Source organism: Mus caroli, chromosome 11 (genome assembly GCF_900094665.2).
Source record: "Mus caroli chromosome 11, CAROLI_EIJ_v1.1, whole genome shotgun sequence".
Lineage (NCBI taxonomy): Eukaryota > Metazoa > Chordata > Mammalia > Rodentia > Muridae > Mus > Mus caroli.
Window position 1 is genome coordinate 104,140,626 of NC_034580.1, and position 9,064 is coordinate 104,149,689.

The 9,064-nt window shown below is 48.4% G+C and overlaps 1 protein-coding gene across 1 annotated transcript in view; it reads right to left on the bottom strand.

Moving 5' to 3' along the window:
• The window catches only part of Prkca (protein kinase C alpha), a 411,286-nt gene that overhangs the window by 287,238 nt on the left and 114,984 nt on the right, over positions 1-9,064 (bottom strand). The window lies entirely within an intron of this gene.

Below are 9,064 nucleotides of genomic sequence, written 5' to 3' on the forward strand. Positions count from 1 at the left end.
GCCAGGTGAGGCAAGCCAGTAAAGAACATCCCTCCATGGCCTCTGCATCAGCTCCTGCTTTCTGACCTGCTTGAGTTCCAGTCCTGACTTCCTTGGGTGATGAACAGCAGTATGGAAGTGTAAGCTGAATAAACCCTTTCCTCCCCAACTTGCTTCTTGGTCCTGATGTTTGTGCAGAAATAGGATCCTGACTAAGACACTTACTTATTTCAAAGTCAGCCCCCAAACCATCTCAGACAGGGGCAGAGGGATCACACAGCTAGCTCACATACTACCGTGTAGATGGTGGATGACAGTGCTTGAGGCTCATCGCCATCCGTGGAGGGAGCATGGGAATTTTTGAGTACTATCAACTCTGGACTTGAGGATCGATCATGGCCTCCTATAGAACCTCCTTTAAAACATCAATTGAAAACTGCTTTTAGAGCTCTTACACATAGGTTGGACATAGGCACACTTAGAATGGGCAGTAATGTATGTCTTATGTTGATCAAAACGTACAAAGAGAGGATGAAGAGGTACAAAGGAATGTTTAATAGTTTCCAAGGCTACGCACCAGTGGCTTAGACAGCAGGGCGCTGCTCTCTAGTTCTGCAAAGCGAGATGCCTGAAAGCCAAGTGCTGACTCAGGTGATCCCCTCTTGTAGCTCTGGAGAGGATCTTTTCCATGTCTCCCTCTCAAGTCTCTGGTGCTTCCTGGCATTCTTTGGTTCGTACATGCATCATACCAACCTCTGCCTCTGCCATCTCCACTACATTCTGTGTATTGTCACAGCCACTGAGTTGAGAGCCAGTGTCCACCTAAAGAGACCTCACAGGAACCAACCACAATGTCTGAATACAGATCGGTCACATTGTGAGGTGACACATGGACATGAACTTCGGAAGGACACTGTTGGAGTGGCCACACAGAGAAACCAGGAGGGGAGCATGGGGAAGGCAAACAGATGAGGACAGTCATGCCTCCAAAAGAGGTCTCTATGAACTCAGTGCTCTGCAGGCCTGACCCAGTCACCAAGGCATGAACACAGTGCAGCGTGCGCTTAGGTTTCTTCCAGCCCCGAGGTCTTGGATTCCAAGCAGAAGGAAATCTCCCACCCACACATTAAGAACCCAGTTCATCCAAATGCCACAGCAGGCTGTTTGCTGTAAGTCGGTGAGGATGAGTGAGCTTGGCACAGTGGATCAGCGCTTACACAATCAGAGACACTAGGAGAATCTTTCCTGGTCTATAAACTCACAAATGCTTCTGCATTTAACCATCTTCCTGGCGGCTCCACTTGAAACGTTCTTGGGGGCCTCTCTTTTCTCAGAGCACCCACCGCCAGCCAGACACACAGAACCATCTTAGAACCTGGAAGTCCAGGCAAGGGATGGTGTCTGTGTGATTATGAGAGGCAGGTTTTTTTTTTTTTTTTTTTTTTTTCCAGGCACACTTGTGAAGGGTGGGGAGAGCCAACTAAAATTAATGAACTTTTCCTGCCAAAAAGAGCTCGGCTCCCAATTCGGTCATGTGTTGCCAAATAGACAGTGTGAATGAAGTCAGCCTGCGAAGAAAATAAGAACATTCCAGAGGAGCAGGAGTTGGAGACATGCTGTCCCTGACTTCAGCACACTGATCTAAAGATATCCCCCACCCCAGGAGAAGCAGCCCAGACCTGTAACTGATTCTCCCATGGAATGTTTCTCTCCACAGCGCACTCAATATTTTGTAGCCTCTTGTTAATTCCCACCTCCCTTCTGTAAGCCCCTTTGTTACCTGGTCTCATCCTCTGGCTCCTCTGAGCTCGGAGGAGGCCCTTCACTTTCCCTGACCCCAGCCATGGTCAGTGATCACAGGACCCACAATGAAGGAGGAAACTCCTACCTACCTAAGTCTTAACTCCCCCACCCTTTACATCGTAATCTGTTTCCCCCCCCCCAAACCATAATAAAAGAATCTGAAGTCAACAGCCTTGTGGCCTGGGTCCTTACCACTCTCGATGTACTTGGCAGAAGACTGTCAGCCCTGAACGACTTTCCCCAGGAAGCTGGCATGCTGAAGGGAGAGCCACAGGGCCTTAGCACCTGCCAAGACAGCCATGTGCAAGTGCCTGCCCCAGGGAAGACAATAGCCTGGCTCAGCTAGCGCAAACTGTAATTGAAGCTGAATGCAATTAATTGTATAATTCTGAGTCATTTCGGATTAATTCTGCTAAAATCCAAATCCTAAAAGTAGGGCATGAGAAAGAATCAGTTTCACAAAGAAATCAGACATAAATAAAGTCTACACCAGCCCTGGGTTTTTGCCCAACACTGAGAGCTAAGCACAATAACATTGGAGTTATCAATCAAAAATAAATTTAACCCAAATACAGTGATATCACAACCCACAGTTTTACATGCTGAAAAGCCTAAGCAGTCTTGTTATTTGGTCTGAGAAAAAAAATGTTATGATATCTGGATGCCTGTGTCTCCACTCCCGGAGACTTTCATGTCATTCAGTCTGAAGTGGATAATGAGGACCACAAGAACAATCAAACCAGCTGTAGAAGCTGCAGTAAGAAAGATGGGCGTGACCTGTGGGAGACCAGATGGCCGCACTTAAACCCTGGTTTCCACTCTCTCCTTGGGACCTCCTCAAGTTCCAGTTCCTGCTTCACCACGGAGCCTCCTGACTTCATGGGAGCCTTCTCTGTGGTGTCAGGCATGGATATGCCATGGCCCGTGGCCATCTAGCCAGTAGGAAGTGAGCTGAGGTAGACTTCTGCATCTGGACTCAGGCCTCTGGGGAGTGGAGGGCTGTCAGTTCCCACCTCCCAAATACTTCTGAACTTACAAAGACAGCGAACGCAGTCAGGGAAACAGTGAGGGGCTCTGTGCACACACAACATGGGGACTGGGTGAGTTCCTGTGTCTTTGGAGAAACACCCAAGGTTCCAACGGGGTTCAGAAAGCTGGGGTGGAACCCAGTGGTAGAGTCTTGTCCTGATGCGTGAGGTCCTGGTTCTGTGGCTGACCTGGGAGTGGGGTTGACGAGAGTTAGCTCTAAAGTCATCTGTGGGTTTTTGGAATCTAATTTTAGATTGAAGTGTGCAAAGCTCTGTTCTTAAAAGCATCTGTGCCATGAAAACAAGCAGAGCCCGTCCGCATCTTGTGACAAAACACTCCAAGAAGTTCTTAGAAATGGAAAGGTCTCAGGAGGAACCGGAAACCTCAACACCCATCAGGGCAGTTCCTTATTCCTGCCGCACACAGCTGCGCTGCCTGCTCCTCGACACTTCTTGTCAGCAGATGGGTTCCTGTGAGAACAGATGATCCTCTCTGTAAGTGCCCACACAGAGGACTCTGGAAACACCTGTGTTGAACCAGGACTCAGGGTCCCATTCCAGTCAGCTCTGGGGCCTGGGCCACTGTCAGACACCAAGTGGCCTGTGAGGGACAGACGGGGGCTCTCCTGAGGTCACTTAGTGTCGAGCTATACGAAAACTGTGAGGACACAGACATTTCTCCAGACAAAATGAAGCCACTGGCAGTATTTTCCAATAAGCCCAATCCTCTAGGCTCCGTGGCTGGGAGGGTCACCCACTGCCTGTACTGATTCAGTCGGTTTAGAAATGTCTCTGTGACACAGGGGGATCATAAACAACTTCATATAAATGAGAGGCGTGCTCAGCAGAATGAGAGGCCCGCTGGAGGCGGCGAGGGAGGAAGCACTAATCTGATTTACTCCCCAGCGATGTCCCGTTTCCAATCCAATTTTCTGGACACTGAGATGGAGACAGGATCGAAATGGTATTTGCCAGGAGCAAGAAGAGAGATATTTCTGTCCCCTGGCCTTTGTCTTTATTAGAGATCAGCCCAGAGTGAGCCAAACTCTATAGGAAGCCCAGGGTTCATAACGTGACTTTGTGCCAGAGACTTTGATTCATGGTCTTGGCTGGCAGGCAGGGCTGTGGGCAGAAGACGGGGACCCGAGCTCTTTCCCTGCCGTGCCCCGACATAGTGGGGCTCAGGTGCCTGGGCACTTACAGGAAGAGTTCTCTGATGATCGAAGTGCAACCTACTCATCCATAATAGTTGTCCAGTCCTGGACACTGTGAGAATGTGAACATTTAAGATTTTCCTCCGAGTAGTCTAATTAGGAAAAAAAAAAAATCAAAGCTACTAGCATTCTGTGAAATACACAGTTTCAATCATGTGTGGCTTGCATGCTATCAAAAGTCAAGGGACCGGACAGATGGCTCCGCTGTTCAAAGCACTTGCTGCTCTTGCAGAGGACTGGAGTTCAGTTCCAAGGACATCAGCTTCTATCATAGTCTGTCATTAGCATCTCTGCTCACAGTCGGGAAAACAGAGCGCCCAGTAGGCATGGCTGAAGCATTTAAATGTCACTGGACCAACACGTAGACTTTGCTTCCCTCGGGAGACAGATCATGCTAAGTTGCCAAGTTTTCATCCACGTACCGTTTAGTTAATGATCAGGAAAATCAGAGAAAAGGACAGAGACAAACTTGGGATACATCTGCCTCCTGGGTCATCAAGAACTTATCACCCCTTTCCTTCTTCCTCATTAGTAACACATGGGGTGGGGGTGGGGGTGGGGGTGGGGAAGCAGGGCTGCAGAAGAGGCCAGGGAGTGAGTTTCACTTTCACCCAATTTCCAAAGCCTCGCTCAGCAGGGGAGACACAGGAGGCAGTTTGAGGGAGCATCATGTTCAGCTGGTGTTACAGCAGCGTCAGGAACAGGGTGATCTGGTCCCATCAACTCAGCATCTTCCTAAATGATCAAGCAAGATCCACTTAAGGTCAACATAGAAGGAGGAAGGGGATGCTTACTGGGCAGGTTAGACGCCAGATACCAGCAGCTTGGACCTGCTTCTGCACTTGTTGCTTTATGCGCAAGCTGACGCCTATGCCACACTAAGCTCTCTGAGGATGAATTTCTGCCTGGGCGAAAGGGGTCAGCACAGGGATCAGGGATATTGGACATATTTTCCACTTTAAAGATAGACAGGATGGGTGTGGAGTTCTGTTGAAGACAGCTCAATTTCTTTACATACTTTCTTAGAGCTCACACTTTTTTTTTTTTAAGTTTAGAGTTTTTCAAACATGGGATAACCTTCTACAATATACTATGAAAACCACACAGCCTGTGGTAGTCCTAGGACCTGCGAGACTGAACCAGGAGGATCAAGGGTTTGAGGCTAGTCTGGACTACTTAGTCAATCCCAAGCCAGCCTGGACTACCTGAAGTGTTTTGTCACAGAACAAACAAAAGGGTACTGGGGAGATGCCTCGGCTGCCATCTGCAAGACATGGGAGGTCCTGAGTTCACCCCAGATTCCATATGTGGAAGCGAGGCACAGAAATTCCTCAGTACTGAGGAAGCAGAGACAGGGGGATTCCCCTGGACCTCACTAGCCAGCCAGCCTAGCCTAACTGGTGCACACACCAGGCCAGGGACAGAACCTGTCTCCTAAGCCAAGGTGGGCAGCTCCTGAAGAATGATCCCTGAGGTCATCCTCTGATGTCTACATGCACACACGCGTGCACACGCACACACAGACACACACACATGCATGCATTTGCCCTGTTCACTAAAGAACATAGAGGGGCACACACAATGAAAGGAAAAACACACTTCACACATGCACCTCTGACTGACAAAAATTTGGCCACATTGTTTGTTTGTTTGTTTGTTTGTTTGTTTGTTTGTTTTGTGTACGTGCATGGGGCTGGGACCATCCACACGCCATGGGCTACACATCTGAGGTCAGAGCAGAACTTGAAAGGGCGGGTGTTCTCCTCCTGCCACATGGGTACCTGTGACCAAATTCAGGTTTATAAGCTTGACAATAGCTGAGCTATCTCACCAGCGCACAAGATAATCTTTAAGATCTACGTTTGTGCCTCCAAGCATCCTTGTTCAAGTGGACTGGGTGATGATGTCACGGCAGCTTCCCATCTTTCTCCCGTCGTCCTCCCAATGCACATTTTGGGGATGGAAAAAATATTGCATGAATATCTCCTTAGGCTTTGTAAAGGGATATAGGTTGTTGTTGGCTTTTTCATTTGTTTGTTTGATTCACTTCTTTTCTTTGCTTGTTTAACTTGATAGTAAATAAGTCACATTATGTCAAGATGCAGGGAAAGCCACAGTGAATTCTTTTGAAGCCACAGACATTTGCTGTAACCAGAGTACTCAATCTTTCCCCACTGCATCTCATCACTACATTTAAAGCTTTGTATAAACGGACCCTCAGAATAAAGGGCAGGCACAGATACAGGCAGGGCGTTTCTAAAGATTACCAGCATTTAGAGGCTGTTTTCTCCCAATTTTCCACCCTCGTTACATGGTGCGGTTTTGTGGCACAGTGCCTAACTGGGCCCCGGGAGCACCACGCAGCTGCAACGGCACACTCATTTCTGCCAGGCATCTTGATTTTCAAAACCAACTTCAGCTTTTTTTTCTGGCACCAAAGCTGCAAAATCCATCCCTCCCTTGACCTGGATCTCTCCCCCCCCCCCACCCCAGTACCATATTCATGAGGACATATTGTAACGTGACATAAATGCCTAATGATCCTTGTTAGCCTAAAGTTCAGAAGCACTAAACACACCCTGAGAGACTAACAACTAAGCCAGAACCGGATTTCAGTTGCCAGAACCGGACTTCAGTTGCTCAGGAAGAGACACACAAGGAAACACAGGGAGATTTCGGTCAGAAGACCCTGCGCTCCACAATCACTTTTCCCGACTGCCTTATTCTCTGCGCTGTGGGTAGCTTACCCACTGCCCTGCCTAGGGGGAACAGAAACAAAATACCTGTAGGGCATAGGGGCAGACACCCAGTGCTTTGAGAGGTCTGCATAGAAACAGTTAGTTCTGCTGGACATTGGTGGGGATTTGAGTTTGGTCTCAGACAAGCCCTCCAGTCACTAGGAGCCAGAAGGCCACCTGAGAGTTGAAGAAGACCAGATGGCTACAGCCAAGGCTTGGTGGAGAGGACCAGGTGTCAGAGAACAGAGGGGGAAAGGGTACCCTGAAGTCTGTCAGAAGCGAACAGTGCTTACAGGATTCGACAAGCTGCACACTGATGGAGATGACTGGGCCCACTCATCTATCGGAGGCAAGGCTTGTGTATTTAGTGGCAGAGTCTACACTTGGTCTAGGTCTCTGAGAGAATGTTTTTGCAGATCTCTGGAGTCAGCCAAAAAAAAAAAAAAAAAAAAAAACGGGACTCAAACATTCTTCCTTTACTCCTGATTCCTAAGTCAGAAGACATACTTAACCATAATTAAAACACTGTACCAAGAGGTCTGGGAAGAAGTTTCAGTTAGTAAAGTGCTTGGCGTACAAGCAAGAAGTGCCATCCTCAGAACTCATGTAAGAAGCCTGGCATGCTGTTTCTCATCTGTAATCCCAGCACTGGGAATGCAGAAATGGGAGATCAATGGAGCTCTATGACCAGGAAGCTTCACCAAGCTGGTGAGCTCCCAGTTTAGTGACAGAATTATCATGCAGAATCCGGTAGAGAGACACTGAAGAACATACCCCATGTTGACTTTTGCACACAAACACACACACACATTTCAAAGCACACCACTCTGCGATCTTCTTCAGCATCATATGGTCACATGGATGCTATTCACACCAGGCATTGCTTGTGAAGCAATGAAGGAAGGGATGTTGGGGCAGACCTATGTGAGCATGGTCTGGAGCCCCTGGCGATGTCCACAGCTAGAGCGTTATCTCTGCCTCACGTGGAATTGTTCTAGTCTTCTGAGAAGCCAGCCTTAATTAGATCTTCTCCCAGAATGCTTTCAATTATGCCTGTGCCTGAATAATCTAATAATCGGGATCCCTCCTTATCACTCACTCCGTCAGGAAGTCTTCCATTTGAGGCAATTGGTAATTGTTCTCAATGGTCTCTTACCTTCAATCCTTCACCTTCTTGTGTGTCAACAATAGCCTAGACCCACTGAACCCAGCTGACCGTGAAAACAAACGACCTATGTTCTTTTGCTGGGGTAGAGCTTGAGTCCCCCCCGCCCCCCATTTTCTTGCAGCCCTGTCTGGGTTTGGCCTAACATGCCTAAGAGCCTGAAGAGTAAGAATGGAAATCCTAGGAAGCTGCTCCCTCTGCAGTGGAAAACAGCTGGTGAAGTGGACTTGGTTGAGAAGCCCCACCCTGGGCCACTGCTGCAGCCGTGATACCCAGGTGACCCCATCAAGGGCACGCTGCTATTAACTCTAATGCCTGTGCATGCAGACATTCAAAGGTCCGGCTGGGTCGACTGCGTCAGGTCTGTGGTATGGCACTGCATGGGATCTGTACACTGTACATTCTGAGTAGTGGAGAAAGATGTCCGAGTGCTCCAGAAATGGAGTAGGGTTTTCTAAAATGCTAAGAAAAGATACAAGGATGCGAAGAAAATTGTATTTTGCTCTTGGATGTTTTATTGTCTCTGCCAGGTGCAAACAAGGGCTGTCGAGGTGGGAGTACCTCTCCACAAATAATTCGAAAACCCAACCGCTAAAATTAAACTCCTACGTAGACAGACGACAAGGGAAAAAGCCTCCCCCATGATTCACGAGCAACACAGTTCTCCACAGAAAACCAGAGATGTGCAGCTTTATGGGCCAGGCAAAGAGGTTCCTGGAGTCCACAGGCAGGGGGCTGAGACCCTGAGGCCTCGCCGCTGGTCATGCCTTAAAAAGAAGCCTCTCTAACAAGTGACCTGACAGTGGCTGTCACTAAATCCAAGACACCAATCCACCGCAGAATAAGCTGGTAAGAAATAAACTATTTCTAGCCAGTAAAGTGAGACACACTGTCAGGCAAGATGCTTCCAAGTTCCAGAGCGCAGTCACCTTGAGTTGATAAGAGGATTACAGACTAGCTTCTTCTGTCTGAAGCTGCCTGACCAAGCTGTGTGCTGGCCCCAATGTCAGGGGCTCCATATACGTACAGCCTCTGAGTCTTGTAATTAACCTGCTAGGCTTTATCCTTGTCTCTGTCTCTGTCTCTGTCTCTGTCTCTGTCTCTGTCTCCCTCCCTCCCTCCCTCCCTCCCTCCCTC